The following is a 21,904-nucleotide window of genomic DNA, read 5'->3' on the forward strand; positions in this document are numbered from 1 at the left end:
ATTCTAATGTTCTATAAAATATATTCTAATGTTCTATAAAATACATTCTAATGTTCTATAAAATACATTCTAATGTTCTATAAAATACATTCTAATGTTCTATAAAATACATTCTAATGTTCTATAAAATACATTCTAATGTTCTATAAAATACATTCTAATGTTCTATAAAATATATTCTAATGTTCTATAAAATACATTCTAATGTTCTACAGTAGTCAAGGGCTACTGTACCGTGATGACATCTGCATAGGGATGGCCATGGGGGGGTTCAACGGCCTCTGGGTGGGGTGGAAGCTGGGAAGCTCTGTTGCTGTTGTATAGGGATGGCCATGGGGGGGGGGTCAACGGCCTCTGGGTGGGGAGGAAGCTGGGAAGCTCTGTTGCTGTTGTATAGGGATGGCCATGGGGGGGGGTCAACGGCCTCTGGGTGGGGAGGAAGCTGGGAAGCTCTGTTGCCGTTGTTCGTTGACTCAAGAGTTTTTTCACATCTCACTTCCAACGTGTATTTGATGTTGCAGCCAGGTCTGTTCTGTTCTAGAACAGAACGTAGCTTCGTAGCCTTATTTATTCATCTTTATATAACAAAATGACCTTAGAGATTATTGTCTTCTTTACTTGTTTTGTCTTCAGAAGTAGGTTGAGACTGAACATGAATCATTCAGTGTTGTGTTGGATGCTATTTCAAGGTTCCACTGTGTATCTTCTACACCTTTTGGTTTTTGGTAGGAGTTATTTTTCTTCTTGATAGTCCTTGGTAGTAATTCTGTCCAAGATCAGGGTTTTAGGTTTGGAATTTTGATTTGGTTTGATGGTTTGGGTGTAGATGGTAGTATGATTTGGTTTGATGGTTTGGATGTAGACGGTAGTATGATTTGGTTTGATGGTTTGGATGTAGACGGTAGTATGATTTGGTTTGATGGTTTGGATGTAGACGGTAGTATGATTTGGTTTGATGGTTTGGATGTAGACGGTAGTATGATTTGGTTTGATGGTTTGGATGTAGACGGTAGTATGATTTGGTTTGATGGTTTGGATGTAGACGGTAGTATGATTTGGTTTGATGGTTTGGATGTAGACGGTAGTATGATTTGGTTTGATGGTTTGGATGTAGACGGTAGTATGATTTGGTTTGATGGTTTGGATGTAGACGGTAGTATGATTTGGTTTGATGGTTTGGATGTAGACGGTAGTATGATTTGGTTTGATGGTTTGGATGTAGACGGTAGTATGATTTGGTTTGATGGTTTGGATGTAGACGGTAGTATGATTTGGTTTGATGGTTTGGATGTAGACGGTAGTATGATTTGGTTTGATGGTTTTGATAGTATCCTGTTTCACTCCTTGCTGGAAAAAAAAAAATCTAAGTTTCACTACATTTATTTATTTAGTTTTCTATATCATATATTTATATAATTATATATTTTTCAGAAGATCTCAGGAGCCCATGAGCTCATGATCCATACCTTCTCTCTCTCTCTCTCTCTCGCTTTCTCACTCACCCACTCACAATGTGTACTCTGGCCTTCAAGGACAGAAGAGATGAGAAGAGAGGGATATTGGACATTAGAAAAGAGGAGGGTGGGTGAGTGAGAGAAGGAGAGAGAGAGAGATAGATATAGAGATAAAATAAAGAGGAAAGTGAGAGAAAGATATTGGACTTATTAAAGAACAGAGGATAGGATTGAGGGTAGATGAGGGAGGGAGGGAGGGAGGGAGGGAGGGAGGGAGGGAGGGAGGGAGGGAGGGAGGGAGGGAGGGAGGGAGGGAGGGAGGGAGGGAGGGAGGGAGGGAGGGAGATACTGGGGGTGTCAGCGAGCGATAGAGAGATTGAGAAAGAGTAAAATGAGTTACAGAAAAATGGAAGCGAGAGAGAGGGAGAGAGTTGATGTTGTTTTGTCAGTTTCCCCTGTGGGGTTTGGCTGCTTGTTAAAAAGTCCTGACAGAGTAACCGACTCAACAACACACACACACACGTCATTGACTGCGCTCAGAGCCCTGCAGACAAACACAGTGTGTGTGTGTCTTCTCCGCTATTTATATATCCTATACTTCAAACCATAGAGAGATCTGCTGTTAGTTCCTTCCACACCGCCTCTCCTGTGTGTGTGGTGTGTTTAGGTGTGTGTGTGGTTGTGGTTGTGTGGCTGTGTGTGTGTGTATGGTTGTGTGTGGGGTGTGTGTGGGGTGTGTGTATGGTTGTGTGTGGGGTGTGTGTGTGTTTAGGTGTGCGGGACCCAGTTGATGTGTGTATCCACCCCTCACTATGTCTCTTACTGAACACGTGGTGAATGTCTACGTGTGTGTGTGTGTGTGTGTGTGTGTGTGTGTGTGTGTGTGTGTGTGTGTGTGTGTGTGTGTGTGTGTGTGTGTGTGTACACTCATCTTCCGTCCATCAGGTATGGGTTGAATTGGTTTCCTGTCACATTTGACAGGAGAGTAATGATTGGATGTTTCTACGCAGTAGTGTTAGAGAACTGACCAATCAGAAGCTATCACACATAATCACACATCTGTGTGTTTCTCTCTCTCTTTCTGTCCATCTTCATCCCCTCGTCTTCATTATCTCTTTATCTCAGTCCCCTCTCTCCCTCCAGCTCTACCTGTCTCATTCCTTTTCCACTTCTCTCTCTCTCTCTCTCTCTCTCTCTCTCTCTCTCTCTCGCTATCTCTCTGTCTATCTCTCTCTCTCTCTCTCTCTCTCTCTCTCTCTCTCTCTCTCTCTCCCTCATCCCTCTCTCTCCCTCATCCCTCTCTCTCCCTCATCCCTCTCTCTCTCATCCCTCTCTCTCCCTCATCCCTCTCTCTCCCTCATCCCTCTCTCTCTCTCTGTGTGTGTCAGAGTGGCAGGACAGGATTGATCTGCAGAGCACGTCCTACTTTAATCAATCAGAAAGCTGCTGATAAGGCTGAGCAGAGCAGAGAGAGAATGTAGGGTGAGAAGAGAGACAGGTTTAACTAGGCCCCGTTTGTTAATCCTAGGAGAGGACTCAGTTGATGACTGTAGAGGGAGTGAGAGAAGAGGAGAGCAGAGAGAGAGGAGAGCAGAGAGCAGAGCAGAGCAGAGCAGAGCAGAGGAGAGGAGTGGAGAGGAGAGGAGAAGAGAGGAGAGGAGAGGAGAGGAGAGGAGAGGAGAGGAGAGGAGAGGAGAGGAGAGGAGAGGAGAGGAGAGGAGAGGAGAGGAGAGGAGAGGAGAGGAGAGGAGAGGAGAGGAGAGGAGAGGAGAGGAGAGGAGAGGAGAGGTGGGAGAGCAGAGGTAGGAGAGGAGAGATGGGAGAGCAGAGGTGGGAGAGGAGAGGTGGGAGAGGAGAGGAGAGGAGAGGAGAGGAGAGGAGAGGAGAGGAGAGGAGAGGAGAGGAGAGGAGAGGAGAGGAGAGGAGAGGAGAGGAGAGGAGAGGAGGGAGGAGAGGAGCTTTCCTCTGTATCTGTCTGGTCCTTATCTTTCCTCTGTATCGCTCTGGTCCTTATCTTTCCTCTGTATCTCTCCTTATCTTTCCTCTGTATCTCTCTGGTCCTTATCTTTCCTCTGTATCTCTCCTTATCTTTCCTCTGTATCTGTCTGGTCCTTATCTTTCCTCTGTATCTCTCTGGTCCTTATCTTTCCTCTGTATCTCTCTGGTCCTTATCTTTCCTCTGTATCTCTCTGGTCCTTATCTTTCCTCTGTATCTCTCTGGTCCTTATCTTTCCTCTGTATCTGTCTGGTCCTTATCTTTCCTCTGTATCTCTCTGGTCCTTATCTTTCCTCTGTATCTCTCTGGTCCTTATCTTTCCTCTGTATCTCTCTGGTCCTTATCTTTCCTCTGTATCTCTCTGGTCCTTATCTTTCCTCTGTATCTGTCTGGTCCTTATCTTTCCTCTGTATCTCTCTGGTCCTTATCTTTCCTCTGTATCTCTCTGGTCCTTATCTTTCCTCTGTATCTCTCTGGTCCTTATCTTTCCTCTGTATCTCTCTGGTCCTTATCTTTCCTCTGTATCTCTCTGGTCCTTATCTTTCCTCTGTATCTCTCCTTATCTTTCCTCTGTATCTCTCTGGTCCTTATCTTTCCTCTGTATCTCTCCTTATCGTTCCTCTGTATCTCTCTGGTCCTTATCTTTCCTCTGTATCTCTCTGGTCCTTATATTTCCTCTGTATCTCTCTGGTCCTTATCTTTCCTCTGTATCTCTCTGGTCCTTATCTTTCCTCTGTAACTCTCTGGTTTAGGAGGCTGTGTTATAAGGGAGTATTGATGTTTGCCCCTAATATCAGTGTGTGTGTGTGTGTGTGTGTGTGTGTGTGTGTGTGTGTGTGTGTGTGTGTGTGTGTGTGTGTGTGTGTGTGTATAGGAGGAGGGCGAACAGGATAGATACATAGAAGGACAGAGAGGAGAGAGAACAGCGAGTCACTGTGTTGTGTTCATCTGTCACACCTGGCAGCTGAATTCTACATCCCTCTTTTCTCTCCCATATCTCTCTCTCTCTCCCTCCTCTCCCTCCTCTCTCTATTTCTCTCCCTCATCTCTCTATTTCTCTCCCTCTCTCTCCCTTTCCTATCTCTCCCTCTCTCCCTACCAGTCTCTCTCTCCCTCCTCTCCCTCTCTCCTATCTCTCCCTCCTATCTCTCTCTCTCCCTCCTCTCCCCCTGCCTAATGTAACAGCGTCAGTGCATCAGTGCAGAAGACAGTACATGTGCCAATAGTTCATTATAAATAGGACACATCGTGTTTCTCCTGTTGATCCGCTGTAACTTCATAGTAAGATGGAGGGAGAAACAGGAAGTTGAGAAAGAGGAAGTTGAGGAAGTGGAGGAAAAGGAAGAGAGAAGGAAAGGAAGAAAGGAGGAGGAGGAGGAAGCAGAGACAGGAGGAAGAGGAAGTGGAGGAAGCGGAAGAGAGGAGGAAAGAGGGACAGGAGGAAGTGGAGGAAGAGGAGGAAGTGGAGGACAGGAGGAAGAGAGGAGGAGGAAGAGGAAGACAGGAGGAAGAGGAAGAGAGGAGGAAGTGGAGGACAGGAGGAAGAGGAAGTGGAGGAAGAGGAAGAGAGGAGGAAAGGAAGACAGGAGGAAGTGGAGGAAGAGGACAGGAGGAAGAGAGGAGGAGGAAGAGGAAGACAGGAGGAAGAGGAAGACAGTAGGAAGACATGAGGAAGTGGAGGAAGAGGATGACAGAAGGAAGAGGAAGACAGGAGGAAGTGGAGGAAGATGAAGACAGGAGGAAGTGGAGGAAGTGGAGGAAGAGGAAGACAGGAGGAAGTGGAGGAAGAGGAGGAAGTGGAGGAAGAGGGGGAAGTGGAGGAAGAGGAGGAAGTGGAGGAAGTGGAGGAAGAGGAAGAAGAGGAGGAAGAGGAAGACAGGAGGAAGTGGAGGAAGTGGAGGAAGAGGAGGACAGGAGGAAGTGGAGGAAGTGGAGGAAGAGGAGGACAGGAAGTAATATTTGCTACTGGTATTATTTGAGTCTCTGTTTTCTACTCAACAGTTTTGATCAGAATCAGAAAATGTCCTCAAATCCTAAAAACATAGAAAACACCTCTCTGTTGGCACACACACACACACACACACACACACACACACACACACACACACACACACACACACACACACACACACACACACACACACACACACACACACACACACACACACACACACACACACACACACTCTGTGCAGACCAGTCAAGGTCTTCCACACTGATCTTGAGAAACTATTTCTATATGGACTTCGTGCACAGGGGTGTTGTCATGCTGAAACAGGAAATGGCCTTTCCCTAAAACTGTTGCCACTAAGTTGGAAGGACAGAATCATCTAGAATGTATATTGTTGGTTAAGATTGACCTCTGGAATCTCTCTGGAACTAAAGGGGCCCAAACCATGAAGAACAGCTCCATTATTCAATTATTCCTCATCCACCAAACTTTACAGTTGGCACTATGCATTGGGGCAGGTAAATCAAATCAAATCAAACACTATGTGCACTATGCATTGGGGCAGATTCTCCTGGCATCTGCCAAACCCAGATTCGTCAGTCGGGTACTGCCAGGTGGTGAAGTGTGATTCATCCCTCCAGAGAACGCGTTTCCACTGCTCCAGAGTCCAATGGCGACGAGCTCCAGATGACGCTTGGCGTTGCTCATGTTGATCTTAGGCCTGTGACAGGCAGACTGACAGGCAGACTGACTGTGCTGCTGCTCGGCCATGAAAACCCATTTCATGAAGCTCCCGACGATATTGACCATCTTGTGTTGACGTTGCTTCCAAGTTTGGAAATTTAACGAACAAGTGATGAGATGATGAGACGTTGAATGTCACTTTGGTTTTTCAGTACGGGTCATTCTACTGCCAATGTTTGTCTATGGAGATTGCATGGCTGTGTGCTTGATTTATACACCCGTCAGCAACGGGTGTGGCTAAAATAGAATCCACTGATTTGAAGGGGTGTCCACATACTGCTGGATATACAGTACCAGACATGTCAGAAACACGTAAAACTCTGGACAGACAGACAGACTGACAGACAGACAGACTGACAGACAGGCAGACTGACAGGCAGACTGACAGACAGACTGACAGACAGACAGACTGACAGACAGGCAGACTGACAGGCAGACTGACAGACAGGCAGACTGACAGACAGACTGACAGACAGGCAGACTGACAGACAGACTGACAGACAGGCTGACAGACTGACTGACAGACAGGCAGACTGACAGACAGACTGACAGGCAGACTGACAGACAGGCAGACTGACAGACAGACTGACAGACAGACTGACAGACAGGCAGACTGACAGACAGACTGACAGACAGACAGGCAGGCAGACTGACAGACAGGCAGACTGACAGACAGACTGACAGACAGACTGACAGACAGGCAGACTGACAGACAGACTGACAGACAGGCAGACTGACAGACAGGCAGACTGACAGACAGACTGACAGACAGGCAGACTGACAGACAGACAGACTGACAGACAGACAGGCAGACTGACAGACAGACTGACAGACAGGCAGACTGACAGACAGACTGACAGACAGGCAGACTGACAGACAGACAGACAGACAGACTGACAGACAGGCAGACTGACAGACAGACTGACAGACAGGCAGACTGACAGACAGACTGACAGACAGGCAGACTGACAGACAGACTGACAGACAGGCAGACTGACAGACAGACTGACAGACAGGCAGACTGACAGATAGACTGACAGACAGGCAGACTGACAGACAGACTGACATACAGGCAGACTGACAGATAGACTGACAGGCAGGCAGACTGACAGGCAGACTGACAGACAGGCAGACTGACAGACAGACTGACAGACAGGCAGACTGACAGGCAGACTGACAGGCAGGCAGGCAGACTGACAGGCAGGCAGACTGACAGCCAGACTGACAGGCAGACAGACAGACAGACATACAGACACAAACGTATCACCTCTCCAAGGCTGTCTGTCTCCTTCACCCCCCCCCCCTCCCCCCACACACTTCTTATTTCTGATCACAGCGACGCGTGGACAAGGGCTGTGTGAGAATGACTGTCACCTTTTACTGCTGAGACAGAGAGAGAACACACACACACAGATTCCTACCTTATTACAGAGAGTTTTTATTGACTTCAATCCATTTTTATAGAATTTTGAATATTAAAGGTATATTCCACTACGTTTCAACCTCATATTCATCATCTCCAGGAGAAAAAAAAAAACTGTTTTGGAGAAGAAAACGACGTGTCGATGTGATGAAAGGAGAAAGGTCCTGACAGATCACAGGGCAAAGGAAGAAAAATAGAGATTTTAAAACCAATGAGCTTCAAGGTTCCCACGTTACGTAGACACTGTAGATAATAAAACATGAGGGTTTTAAAAGTGGTGGACTTGCCCTTTACACACGAATCCAAACGATCGGTTCTTCTCTTGCCTCTGTGGGATGCTGTTCTGCTGTGGGAATAACAGGTTCTGCTCTGTCCCGGGGTCTGTGTTGTAACAAATGGCTGAGGATATCTCCCAAATGGTCCCTATTCCCTATCTAGTGCACTACTTTATACTACAGCCCTATTCCCTATCTAGTACACTACTTTATACTCCAGCCCTATTCCCTATATAGTACACTACTTTATACTACAGCCCTATTCCCTATCTAGTGCACTACTATATACTACAGCCCTATTCCCTATCTAGTGCACTACTTTATACTACAGCCCTATTCCCTATATAGTGCACTACTTTATACTACAACACCTGTGGGGCCAAACCACTTCACCTTTTGGAGGTGTTCAGAACACGGTTAAGAACAGAGAAAGCTCTGTTGTAGAGCGTTTAACACAACATCCAGGGAGAGCCTGCTGAGTATAAGACTGTATCATCTGCATATAAATGGATGAGAGAACTTCCTACTGCCTGAGCTGTTGTTGATGTTGTTGAGAAAAAGCGTGGGGCCTAGGATTGAGCCTTGGGGTACTCCATTGGTGCCATGCAGTGGCTGAGACAGCAGATTTTATGACTTTATACACTGCAGTCTTTGAGAGAGGTAGTTAGCAAACCAGGCCAAAGACCCCTCAGAGATACTCTTTAAGACGGCCCACAAGAATGGAATGGTCTTCCGTATCAAAAGCTTTGGCCAAGTCAATAAAAATAGCAGCACAACATTGCTTAGAATCAAGGAATCTTAGAATTAAGGAATCTTAGAATTAAGGAATCTTAGAATCAAGGAATCAAGGAATCTTAGAATTAAGGAATCTTAGAATTAAGGAATCTTAGAATCAAGGAATCAAGGAATCTTAGAATTAAGGAATCTTAGAATCAAGGAATCAAGGAATCTTAGAATTAAGGAATCTTAGAATCAAGGAATCAAGGAATCTTAGAACTTAAGGCCCTAGTTATAGTCCGTCTTTAATTTTTAGATAGCGTACATCTCCTGCATCTCACTCTTTGCCGCACAAAGCAAATAATAACAATATTGCTTTAAGGTTCCGTGAAACTTCCATGACCTGAGCGGAAACCAGATTACCCGAGAGAATACTGTAGACAACAAGAAAGACTGGCAGTTGATTATTGACAAGTTATTTCCCAAGACTTTAGATAAACAGGGTAAAATAGAAATAGGCCTATAACAGTTAGGATCGGCTTGATCTCCCCCTTTTAAATAAAGGATGCACCGTGGCTGCCTTCCAACCAATGGGAACCTCCCCAGAGAGGAGAGACAGGATGAAAGTATTATCTTTGCGATGATAGGGAGCAGCAACCTTAAAGAAGAAAGGGTCTAAACCATCTGACCCAGTTTAAGGAGCTCCTTTAGCACCTCAGACTCAGTGACCGCCTGCAGGGAGAAACTTTGTAGCAGGGCAGAAGAAAAAGAGGGAGGAGCTTCAGGGATAGTAGCATTAGAAGGGGGAAAAGAGGGAGGAGCTTCAGGAATAGTAGCATTAGAAGGGGGGAAAGAGGGAGGAGCTTCAGGAATAGTAGCATTAGAAGGTGAAAAAGTAGGAGGAGCTTCCGGAATAGTAGCATTATAAGGTGAAAAAGAGGGAGGAGCTTCAGGGATAGTAGCATTAGAAGGGGGAAAAGAGGGAGGAGCTTCAGGGATAGTAGCATTATAAGGTGAAAAAGAGGGAGGAGCTTCAGGAATAGTAGCATTAGAAGGGGGAAAAGAGGGAGGAGCTTCAGGAATAGTAGCATTAGAAGGTGAAAAAGTAGGAGGAGCTTCCGGAATAGTAGCATTATAAGGTGAAAAAGAGGGAGGAGCTTCAGGGATAGTAGCATTAGAAGGGGGGAAAGAGGGAGGAGCTTCAGGGATAGTAGCATTAGAAGGGGGGAAAGAGGGAGGAGCTTCAGGAATAGTAGCATTATAAGGTGGAAAAGAGGGAGGAGCTTCAGGGATAGTAGCATTAGAAGGGGGGAAAGAGGGAGGAGCTTCAGGGATAGTAGCATTAGAAGGGGGAAAAGAGGGAGGAGCTTCAGGGATAGTAGCATTAGAAGGGGGGAAAGAGGGAGGAGCTTCAGGGATAGTAGCATCAGAAGGGGTTAGGAGAAGGGGAAGTGTTTGACCAGCAAGGAGGCATGGCTGAGTCAAATAGGAATCCTGACTTTAATGAAGTGGTGATTTAAAGAGCTCAGCCATGGGCTCCTTGTCAGTTACAACCACATCATCAACATTAAGGGACATGGGCTCCTTGTCAGTTACAACCACATCATCAACATTAAGGGACATGGGCAGCTGGGAGGAGGAGGGTTTATTCTCCAAGTCTTTAACCGTTTTCCAGATCTTCTTGGGGTTCGACCCACAGAGAGAAATGCTCCTTAAAGTAGCTAACTTTGGCCTTCCGGATAGCCTGAGTTCACTTATTTCTCATCATATAACACCTCATCTATGTACCCTGGTCTAATTGATCATCTACTAGTTGTTAACACCTCATCCATGTACCCTGGTCTAATTGACCATCTAGTTCTATAACACCTCATCCATGTACCCTGGTCTAATTGACCATCTAGTTCTATAACACCTCATCTATGTACCCTGGTCTAATTGACCGTCTAGTTCTATAACACCTCATCCATGTACCCTGGTCTAATTGACCATCTATTTGTTAACACCTCATCCATGTACCCTGGTCTAATTGACCGTCTAGTTCTATAACACCTCATATATGTACCCTGGTCTAATTGACCATCTAGTTCTATAACACCTCATCTATGTACCCTGGTCTAATTGACCATCTAGTTCTATAACACCTCATCTATGTACCCTGGTCTAATTGACCATCTAATTCTATAACACCTCATCTATGTACCCTGGTCTAATTGACCATCTAGTTCTATAACACCTCATCTATGTACCCTGGTCTAATTGACCATCTAGTTCTATAACACATCACCTATGTACCCTGGTCTGATTGACCATCTAGTTCTATAACACCTCATCTATGTACCCTGGTCTAATTGACCATCTAGTTCTATAACACCTCATCTATGTACCCTGGTCTAATTGACCATCTAGTTCTATAACACCTCATCTATGTACCCTGGTCTAATTGACCATCTAGTTCTATAACACCTCATCTATGTACCCTGGTCTAATTGACCATCTAGTTCTATAACACCTCGTCTATGTACCCTGGTCTACATCTAGTTCTATAACACCTCATCTATGTACCCTGGTCTACATCTAGTTCTATAACACCTCATCTATGTACCCTGGTCTAATTGACCATCTAGTTCTATAACACCTCATCTATGTACCCTGGTCTAATTGACCATCTAGTTCTATAACACCTCATCTATGTACCCTGGTCTAATTGACCATCTAGTTCTATAACACCTCATCTATGTACCCTGGTCTAATTGACCATCTAGTTCTATAACACCTCATCTATGTACCCTGGTCTAATTGACCGTCTTCTAGTTGTGTATCTGTATAACTGTAGCTGTTTTCAGTGGAGTGGGCTCTCATGTAGCAGACATTAGACTGACATCTGGTTTAAGTGTGGGACGTAGGTTTGACATTGTTCATTCTGAACTGTTTATTCTGGTAGTGGTCCAATAGTCACACTCCCTCTCAGGTGCTTCTACACCTGCATTGCTTGCTGTTTGGGGTTTTAGGCTGGGTTTCTGTACAGCACTTTGAGATATCAGCTGATGTACGAAGGGCTATATAAATACATTTGATTTTATTTTATTTGATTCTCTCTCTCTATCAGGATGATATATAACTCTCTCTCTTCTCTCTCTGTCTCTCTCTTCCCTCTCTCTTCCCTCTCTCTTCTCTCTCTCTCTCTCTCTCTCTCTTCCCACTCTCTTCTCTCTCTCTTCCTTCTCTCTCTCTTCCTTCTCTCTGTCTCTCTCTTCCCTCTCTCTTCTCTCTCTCTCTCTCTCTCTCCTCTCTCTCTCTCTCTCTCTCTCTCTCCTTGTCAGTTACAACCACATCATCAACATTAAGGGACATGGGGCAGCTGGGAGGAGGAGGGTTTATTCTCCAGGTCTTTAACCGTTTTCCAGATCTTCTTGGGGTTCGACCCACAGAGAGAAATGCTCCTTAAAGTAGCTAACTTTGGCCTTCCCGGATAGCCTGAGTTCACTTATTTCTCATCATATAACACCTCATCTATGTACCCTGGTCTAATTGACCATCTAGTTCTATAACACCTCATCTATGTACCCTGGTCTAATTGACCATCTAGTTCTATAACACCTCATCCATGTACCCTGGTCTAATTGACCATCTAGTTCTATAACACCTCATCTATGTACCCTGGTCTAATTGACCATCTAGTTCTATAACACCTCACCTATGTACCCTGGTCTAATTGACCATCTAGTTCTATAACACCTCATCTATGTACCCTGGTCTAATTGACCATCTAGTTCTATAACACCTAATCTATGTACCCTGGTCTAATTGACCATCTAGTTCTATAACACCTCATCTATGTACCCTGGTCTAATTGACCATCTAGTTCTATAACACCTCATCTATGTACCCTGGTCTAATTGACCATCTAGTTCTATAACACCTCATCTATGTACCCTGGTCTACATCTAGTTCTATAACACCTCATCTATGTACCCTGGTCTACATCTAGTTCTATAACACCTCATCTATGTACCCTGGTCTAATTGACCATCTAGTTCTATAACACCTCATCTATGTACCCTGGTCTAATTGACCATCTAGTTCTATAACACCTCATCTATGTACCCTGGTCTAATTGACCATCTAGTTCTATAACACCTCATCTATGTACCCTGGTCTAATTGACCATCTAGTTCTATAACACCTCATCTATGTACCCTGGTCTAATTGACCGTCTTCTAGTTGTGTATCTGTATAACTGTAGCTGTTTTCAGTGGAGTGGGCTCTCATGTAGCAGACATTAGACTGACATCTGGTTTAAGTGTGGGACGTAGGTTTGACATTGTTCATTCTGAACTGTTTATTCTGGTAGTGGTCCAATAGTCACACTCCCTCTCAGGTGCTTCTACACCTGCATTGCTTGCTGTTTGGGGTTTTAGGCTGGGTTTCTGTACAGCACTTTGAGATATCAGCTGATGTACGAAGGGCTATATAAATAAATTTGATTTTATTTTATTTGATTCTCTCTCTCTATCAGGATGATATATAACTCTCTCTCTTCTCTCTCTGTCTCTCTCTTCCCTCTCTCTTCCCTCTCTCTTCTCTCTCTCTCTCTCTCTCTCTCTCTTCCCACTCTCTTCTCTCTCTCTTCCTTCTCTCTGTCTCTCTCTTCCCTCTCTCTTCTCTCTCTCTTCTCTCTCTCTCTCTCTCTCTCTCTCTCTCTCTCTCTCTCTCTCTCTCTCCTCTCTCTCTTCTCTCTCTCTATCAGGATGATATATAACTCTCTCTCTTCCCTCTCTCTTCTCTCTCCATCAGGACGACAAGTCAACGTTTTTCCAGTTTGGAGCTTCCATCCAGCAGGAGGCGCTGTTGATGTTGAGCATCATGGAGGAGTACGACTGGCACATCTTTTCCATCGTCACCTCCAAGTTCCCCGGGTACCAGGAGTTTATCAACGTCCTCAAGAGCACCGTGGACAACAGGTACACATTAGCATGTAGCATTATATAATATACATTAGCATGTAGCATTATATATAATACACATTAGCATGTAGCATTATATATAATACACGTTAGCATGTAGCATTATATATAATACCCGTTAGCATGTAGCAATATATATAATACACATTAGCATGTAGCATTATATATAATACCCGTTAGCATGTAGCATTATATATAATACCCGTTAGCATGTAGCAATATATATAATACACATTAGCATGTAGCATTATATATAATACCCGTTAGCATGTAGCATTATATATAATACACATTAGCATGTAGCATTACATATAATACACGTTAGCATGTAGCTTTATATATAATACAATTAGCATGTAGCATTATATATAATACACATCAGCATGTAGCATTATATATAATACACGTTAGCATGTAGCAATATATATAATACGCATTAGCATGTAGCATTACATATAATACACGTTAGCATGTAGCATTATATATAATACACATTAGCATGTAGCATTATATATAATACACGCTAGCATGTAGCAATATATATAATATACATTAATATATACCGTAGGAATATATATTATATACGTTAACATATGTCATTATATATAATATGCATTCAAATATACTGTAGGAATATATATTATATATGTTAACATATACTGTAGGAATATATATTATATACATTAACATATACTGTAGGAATATATATTATATACATTAACATATACTGTAGGAATATATATTATATACATTAACATATACTGTAGGAATATATATATTATATACGTTAACATATGTCATTATATATATATTATCAAATACTGTAGGAATATATATAAAATACATTAACATATATGGTAGGATTATATATAATATACATGGACATATGTCATTATATATATATTATATATTAAAATATACTGTAGAAATATATATATTATACACACGTCATTTATATAATATATGTCAACATATGTTGTTATATATAATACACATGAACATATGTCAATTTATATAATATCCATTGACATATAATGTAGGATTATATATACTATACATTAATCTATGTCATTATATGTAATATACATTATTGTTAGAATAATAGTAAGAGAGAATGATTTATTTCAGCTTTTATTTCTTTCATCACATTCCCAGTGGGTCAGAAGTTTACATACACTCAATTAGTATTTGGTAGCATTGCCTTTAAATTGTTTAACTTGGGTCAAACGTTTCGGGTAGCCTTCCACAAGCTTCTTACAATAAGTTGGGTGAATTTTGGCCCATTCCTCCTGACAGAGCTGGTGTAACTGAGTCAGGTTTGTAGGGCTCCTTGCTCGCACACGCTTTTTCAGTTCTGCCCACACATTTTCTATAGGATTGAGTTCAGGGTTTTGTGATGGCCACTCCAATACCTTGACTTTGTTGTCCTTAAGCCATTTTGCCACAACTTTGGAAGTATGCTTGGGGTCATTGTCCATTTGGAAGACCCATTTGCGACTAAGCTTTAACTTCCTGACTGATGTCTTGAGATGTTGCTTCAATATACCCGCGTAATTTCCCCCCCTCATGATGCCATCTATTTTGTGAAGTGCACCAGTCCCTCCTGCAGCAAAGCACCCCACACAACATGATGCTGTCACCCCCGTGCTTCAAGGTTGGGATGGTGTTCTTTGGCTTGCAAGCATCCCCCTTTTTCCTCCAAACATAACGATGGTCATTATGGCCAAACAGTTCTATTTTGTTTCATCAGACCAGAGGCCATTTCTAGAAAAATTATGATATTTGTACCCATGTGCAATTTCAAACCATAGTCAGGGTTTTTTAGGCATTTTTGGAGCAGTGGCTTTTTCCAAAGTACGTTAATCTCAAGGAGACAGAACGCGTCTCCTTCCTGAGCGGTATGACGGCTGCGTGGTCCCATGGTGTTTATACTTGCGTACTACTGTTTGTACAGATGAACGTGGTACCTTCAGGTGTTTATACTTGCGTACTACTGTTTGTACAGATGAACGTGGTACCTTCAGGTGTTTATACTTGCGTACTACTGTTTGTACAGGTGAACGTGGTACCTTCAGGTGTTTATACTTGCGTACTACTGTTTGTACAGATGAACGTGGTACCTTCAGGTGTTTATACTTGCGTACTACTGTTTGTACAGGTGAACGTGGTACCTTCAGGTGTTTATACTTGCGTACTACTGTTTGTACAGGTGAACGTGGTAGCTTCAGGTGTTTGAAAATTGCTCCCAAGAATGAACCAGACTTGTGGAGGTCTACAATGTTTTTGTGGTTTTGGCTGATTTCTTTTGATTTTCCTGTGATGTCAAGCAAAGAGGCTCTGAGTTTGAAGGTAGGCCTTGAAATACATCCACCTGTACACCTACAATTGACTCAAATGATGTCAAGCAAAGAGGCTCTGAGTTTGAAGGTAGGCCTTGAAATACATCCACCTGTACACCTACAATTGACTCAAATGATGTCAATTAGCCAATCAGAAGCTTCTAAAGCCATGACATCATTTTCTGGAATTTTCCAAGCTGTTTAAAGGCACAGTCAACTTAGTGTATGTAAACTTCTGACCCACTGGAAATGTGATACAGTGAATTATAAGTGAAATCATCTGTCTGTAAACAATTGTTGTAAAAATGACTTGTGTCATGCACGAAGTAGATGTCCTCACCTACTTGCCAAAACTATAGTTTGTTAACAAGACATTTGTGAAGTGGTTGAAAAACAAGTTTTAATGACTCCAACCTAAATGTATTTAAACTTCTGTACATTAACATATACTGTAGGATTATATATAATACACATTAACATATAGGATTAAATATAATATACATTAACATATAGGATTATATAAAGTATAATATATACATTAACATATAGGATTATATACAGTATAATATTTACATTAACATATAGGATTATATATAATATACATTAACATATACTGTAGGATTATATATAATATACATTAACATATAGGATTATATATAATATACATTAACATATAGGATTAAATATAATATACATTAACACATAGGATTAAATATAATATACATTAACATATAGGATTATATAAAGTATAATATATACATTAACATATAGGATTATATATAATATACATTAACACATAGGATTAAATATAATATACATTAACATATAGGATTATATATAATTTACATTAACATATAGGATTATATATAATATACATGAACATATAGGATTATATAAAGTATAATATATACATTAACATATAGGATTATATAAAGTATAATATATACATGAACATATAGGAGTATATATAATATACATTAACATATAGGAGTATATACAGGATATAATATACATTAACATACAGGATTATATACAGTATAATATATGTAGGATTATATATAATATACATTAACATATAGGATTAAATACAGTATGATATTTACATTAACATATAGGATTATATATAATATACATTAACATATAGGATTAAATATAATATACATTAACATATAGGATTATATACAGTATATAATATATACATTAACATATAGGATTATATATAATATACATTAACATATAGGATTATATATAATATACATTAACATATAGGATTATATACAGTATATAATATATACATTAACATATAGGATTATATATAATATACATTAACATATAGGATTATATATAATATACATTAACATATAGGATTATATACAGTATAATATTTACATTAACATATAGGATTATATATAATATACATTAACATATAGGATTATATAAAGTATAATATATACATTAACATATAGGATTATATAAAGTATAATATATACATTAACATATAGGATTATATAAAGTATAATATATACATGAACATATAGGATTAAATATAATATACATTAACATATAGGATTATATATAATATACATTAACATATAGGATTAAATATAATATACATTAACACATAGGATTAAATATAATATACATTAACATATAGGATTAAATACAGTATGATATTTACATTAACATATATAATTATATATAATATACATTAACATATAGGATTAAATATAATATACATTAACATATAGGATTAAATACAGTATGATATTTACATTAACATATATAATTATATATAATATACATTAACATATAGGATTATATAAAGTATAATATATACATTAACATATAGGATTATATAAAGTATAATATATACATTAACATATAGGATTATATATAATATACATTAACATATAGGATTATATAAAGTATAATATATACATTAACATATAGGATTATATAAAGTATAATATATACATGAACATAGAGGATTATATATATAATACATTAACATATAGGATTATATAAAGTATAATATATACATTAACATATAGGATTATATAAAGTATAATATATACATTAACATATAGGATTATATAAAGTATAATATATACATTAACATATAGGATTATATATAATATACATTAACATATAGGATTATATAAAGTATAATATATACATTAACATATAGGATTATATAAAGTATAATATATACATGAACATAGAGGATTATATATATAATACATTAACATATAGGATTATATATAATATACATTAACAGGTGTCAATCATAACGTTAGATGGGGTTTTAACTGATTGTCCTCCATCTCTCCCCATCTCTCTCTGTCTCTCTCCATCTCTCCCCGTCTCTCTCTGTCTCTCTCCATCTCTCCCCCGTCTCTCTCTGTCTCTCTCCTTCTCTCCCCATCTCTCTCTGTCTCTCTCCATCTCTCCCCCATCTCTCTCTGTCTCTCTCCATCTCTCCCCGTCTCTCTCTGTCTCTCTCCATCTCTCCCCGTCTCTCTCATCACTCCATCTCTCCACGTCTCTGCATCTCTCCATGTCTCTCCATCTCTCCATCTCTCTCCATCTCTCCACGTCTCTCCATCTCTCCATCTCTCTCCATCTCTCTCTCCATCTCTCTCCATCTCTCTCTCCATCTCTCTCCATCTCATCTCTCCATCTCATCTCTCCATCTCTCCATCTCTCTCCATCTCTCTCCATCTCATCTCTCCATCTCATCTCTCCATCTCTCCACGTCTCTCCATCTCTCCATCTCTCTCCATCTCATCTCTCCATCTCATCTCTCCATCTCATCTCTCCATCTCTCCACGTCTCTCCATCTCTCCATCTCTCTCCATGTCTCTCCATCTCATCTCTCCATCTCATCTCTCCATCTCATCTCTCCATCTCATCTCTCCATCTCACCACGTCTCTCCATCTCTCCATCTCTCTCCATCTCATCTCTCCATCTCATCTCTCCATCTCATCTCTCCATCTCTCCACGTCTCTCCATCTCTCCATCTCTCTCCATGTCTCTCCATCTCATCTCTCCATCTCATCTCTCCATCTCATCTCTCCATCTCATCTCTCCATCTCATCTCTCCATCTCTCTCTCCATCTCATCTCTCCATCTCATCTCTCCATCTCATCTCTCCATCTCTCTCCACCTGTAGTTTTGTAGGCTGGGACCTGCAGCACATCATAACATTAGATGCTGTGGAGGAAGACAGTAAGAGTCAAATCATGTTGAAGAAGGTCCAATCCCCGGTGGTTCTGTTGTACTGCTCTAAAGACGAGGGAGTCTTTATCCTGGAGGAGGCTCGCTCCCTGGGCCTCACCGGGTTCGGATACATCTGGATCGTCTCCAGCCTGACCTCCGGCACCACCGAGACGGTACCCGAGGAGTTCCCCTCGGGCATGGTGTCCGTCTCCTCTGAGGACTGGGACTACCCTCTGGAGGCGCGGGTGAGGGACGGGCTGGGCATCATCACGTCTGCTGCCCTCCGCCATAATGGAGGAGTACGGAGAAATACCTGAAGCGAGGACTTCCTGTTACGGGACACAGCCGGAGAAGCCCTCCAAGGTTCCTCCTCTCGCTCTGCACAAGTAAGACATGGAGACGGAGTGTGTGTGTGTGTGTGTGTGTGTGTGTGTGTGTGTGTGTGTGTGTGTGTGTGTGTGTGAGTGTGAGTGTGGGTGTGGGTGTGTGGGTGTGTGTGTGTGGGTGTGGGGTGTGTGTGTGTGTGTGTGAATTGCTGTTACCCTGCTTTCTCATGGTACTAGTTTGTCTCCTAACTGCCTAGCAACTTGTTCCCGAGACAGGCAACGTGTTCTGTACTGAGAGAGAGACAGAGATACAGAGAGAGAAAGAATGGAGGAAGAGGAGAGGACAGAGAGAGAGAGAGACCACCTGGTCTAATGATCTCCAAATCTAAAGGAGGGCTTGATGAGCCATCTCTCCTCTCTCTTTCTGTTCAACTCCTCTCCTCTCATCCTGTCTTCACTCAGCTCACAGCAGGGGGAGTTGTTGCAGGTCCTGCCAGGTAGGTGTGTGTGTGTGTGTGTGTGTGTGTGTGTGTGTGTGTGTGTGTGTGTGTGTGTGTGTGTGTGTGTGTGTGTGTGTGTGTGTGTGTGCCAGCCCAGGGTCTGCCCACCCATCTGCCTGACGAGGGAGTCGGCGGAGAGGGGAGAGAGAGGGGTGTGAAGATAGAAAGGGAGAGGACGAGGGGAGGATGGAAAGAGCAGGAATCGTGAGAAAAGAGGACAGGAAGTAGACTACAGCTGTGAGGGAGAGGCAGAACAGAATCTGGAAGAGAGAGAAGCAGAACAGAGTCAGGAAGAGAGAGAAGCAGAACAGAGTCAGGAAGAGAGAGAAGCAGAACATAGTCTGGAAGAGAGAGAAGCAGAACATAGTCAGGAAGAGAGAGAAGCAGAACATAGTCTGGAAGAGAGAGAAGCAGAACATAGTCTGGAAGAGAGAGAAGCAGAACATAGTCTGGAAGAGAGAGAAGCAGAACATAGTCTGGAAGAGAGAGAAACAGAACAGAACAGAGGAGAGGAGAGGAGATGAGAGGAGAATGAGTTTGAGAAGAGAGAGGAGGAGGAGAGAGGAGGAGAAGAGAAGGGGAGAGGAGATTGAGTTTGAGAAGAGAGAGGAGAGGAGAGGAGAGAAGAGGATATTGAGTTAAAGAGGAGAGAAGAGAGTTCATGTTGTCCAGTCCAGTCCCATCTCTCTAGGGTTAGATGGTAGTACTATGTGGTGAAGCTGTACAGTCCCATCTCTCTACTGTACAGCCAGCTGACCTATTTCCCAGCATGCCTATCAGCCCGAGGTGGTTTCACAGATGATGGCGGGACACAGATGGTGCTGTTTGCGGATCAGAGACCTCAGCCAATAGGAGTACAGGTCCAGGACACGGTGTGACCTGATTGGCTGGGTTAGGTCAGAGAATGTAGCCAAGGCAGTTAGATCACATGAGATGTCAGGGGAGAGGAGAAAGACCACTGGAGAGAGAGAAGGGGAGGATAGGGGGGAGGGGGAAGGTAGTGAGGGAGGGAGGGAGGGAGGGCGGGGGGGGGGGGGGGGGGGGGGGGGGGGGGAGAGAGAGAGAGAGAGAGAGAGAGAGAGAGAGAGAGAGAGAGGGAGACAGGGAGGGAGGGAGGGAGGGAGGGAGGGAGGGAAGGGGAGGATAGGGGGGGGGAGGGGAAGGTAGTGGAGGGAGGGAGGAGGGATAGAGAGGGGGAGGGAGGGAGGGAGGGAGAGGGAGGGAGGGGGAGGGAGAGAGAGAGAGAGAGAGAAAGAGAGAGAGGGAGAGAGAGAGGGGGGTAAGGTAGTGAGGGAGGGAGAGTGGGAAGGTAGTGAGGGAGCGAGGGAGGGAGAAGCAGCTGCAGCCTGGTCTATAGGGAGTGGAGTTCATGCAGTGTGTGAATGTGTGAATGTGTCTGTTGGACAGGGGAGTCTCAGGATTGTGTTGTTAGAGACCTGCTGTTAACTCACACTAGACTGACTTGTTACTTATCATCCCATCTGATTACATAGTAGCTGTCTTGTCTGCATCGAACTGAGGAGCTAGCTAACTAGGCTAACGGAGCCATAACATTACTGCAATTCTCACCTAGCTAACTAGGCTAACGGAGCCATAACGTTACTGCACTTCTCACCTAGCTAACTAGGCTAACTAGGCTAACGGAGCCATAACGTTACTGCACTTCTCACCTAGCTAACTAGGCTAACGGAGCCATAACATTACTGCACTTCTCACCTAGCTAACTAGGCTAACATTACTGCACTTCTCAGCTAGCTAACTAGGCTAACAGAGCCATAACATTACTGCAATTCTCACCTAGCTAACTAGGCTAACGGAGCCATAACATTACTGCAATTCTCACCTCGCTAACTAGGCTAATGGAGCCATAACATTACTGCAATTCTCACCTCGCTAACTAGGCTAACGGAGCCATAACATTACTGCAATTCTCACCTAGCTAACTAGGCTAATGGAGCCATAACATTACGGCAATTCTCACCTCGCTAACTA

The 21,904-nt window shown here is 42.3% G+C and overlaps 1 pseudogene; it reads left to right on the plus strand.

The window, feature by feature from the left end:
• Nucleotides 1-255: 255 nt before the first annotated feature.
• Nucleotides 256-19,469, plus strand: LOC116364962 (glutamate receptor ionotropic, NMDA 2A pseudogene; annotated as a pseudogene).
• Nucleotides 19,470-21,904: the final 2,435 nt, after the last annotated feature.

This window comes from Oncorhynchus kisutch, unplaced genomic scaffold (assembly GCF_002021735.2).
Source record: "Oncorhynchus kisutch isolate 150728-3 unplaced genomic scaffold, Okis_V2 scaffold1128, whole genome shotgun sequence".
In the NCBI taxonomy this organism is placed as follows: Eukaryota; Metazoa; Chordata; class Actinopteri; order Salmoniformes; family Salmonidae; genus Oncorhynchus; species Oncorhynchus kisutch.